Below are 1,370 nucleotides of genomic sequence, written 5' to 3'. Positions count from 1 at the left end.
AGCAGCCTTTCCTTCACCCACTTAATCTGAATAGATCATAATTTCAACTATCTCAAGCTTGGTCTTATTTCTTTTCCCAAGGTAGGGAGGTTTGTTGGTTTTGGTGGGTTTTTTTTTTTCCTCAAAGCTGAGTTTAGAAAATTAAATGCTGTGGATTGGTTATGACAGCTACTGCTTCATTCTGTGAAGCTGGAGAATAAAGGACTCATGCTTGCAGCTAGACAAACACGTCATTTACCTTCTAAATCAAATCCAAGTGCAAATTAATTACAGCAGAGCAAAAAATATTCTCTGTGAAGCATGAAGGCTAAAAGAAAAATCAAAAAGCCCAGAAAAATTTTGGTCCCAGTGCAACATACTCTTAATGTGTGCAAGTCAATAGCCATAATTGCATTAGAGTAAATGCAAATGTCATAAGCCTTTAGGGTTGTAATGTGCCATTCATTGGGCAGCCTGCACAGCGAAGGAAGGAGGGCTTCCAACAGCTTTGTCAGCTGCTATTGTGCCTCTGGGGCTCAGAAACTATGTTGTGAGCAGCAGCGCGTGAGCTGCCCTGCAAAACTCGTTGGTGTTCAAGAGGTGGTGCCTTGACCTCACCCGGGAGGTTATGGCTGCACCGCAGGGGTTTGTGTTGCAACCAAGGACGATGCTCCAGGCTGCTTAGCAATGCACTTGTGGGCCCTTCTGTGACGTTTGCTAAGGGGCACAGTGACCAGCAAAAGGCTGCAACACGAAGCTGCAGCACGTTTAAAATCCTGCAAAACCCCATGAATTTACCGTTAGTAAAATCATCCCTTCTAGTGTCTCTTGGACAAAGCAGCATTACAAACACGCATGAGTTTTGTGTTGCATTATTACTTCTAAGCTTCTGTAACTCAACGTAGATTCTCCTTTTTAGCTGAAATACTTTGTAATGTAGAAGAAGCTACTTTTGAATCAGAGAAACAGGTGTTAATGGACAAGATGCAGGAAGCCCAATTTTAAATTGATGTATCATACATGTATCATTTGGATTAACTCAAGTCCTAATTTCGTTTTGTCTCCACAAATTCTCAGTGAATTCAGTGAGCTATACCATTTAAACAAAATAGTTAAAACAGAAAGTGGATCCTCCACACATTTATTAATTCTGCTTTATAAATTTCACAGTAATTGTAGCATAAAATGATGAGCATATATGCCATAATATATCAAAAGTGTTATGAATATCCATAGCAGTATATATGCAGTTTGAAAGAGAGTGGGGGGCTGAAGAAAAAAAAAAAAAAAAAAAAAAAAAAAAAAAAAAAAAAAAAAAAAAAAAAAAAAAAAAAAAAAAAAAAAAAAAAAAAAAAAAAAAAAAAAAAAAAAAAAAAAAAAAAAAAAAAAAA

The sequence above is a fragment of the Empidonax traillii genome, unplaced genomic scaffold (assembly GCF_003031625.1).
Source record: "Empidonax traillii isolate 1590-97213 ecotype Southwest subspecies unplaced genomic scaffold, ASM303162v1 scaffold54:size2178333, whole genome shotgun sequence".
Taxonomy (NCBI): Eukaryota; Metazoa; Chordata; class Aves; order Passeriformes; family Tyrannidae; genus Empidonax; species Empidonax traillii.
Note: the sequence above shows the minus strand (reverse complement) of the source record.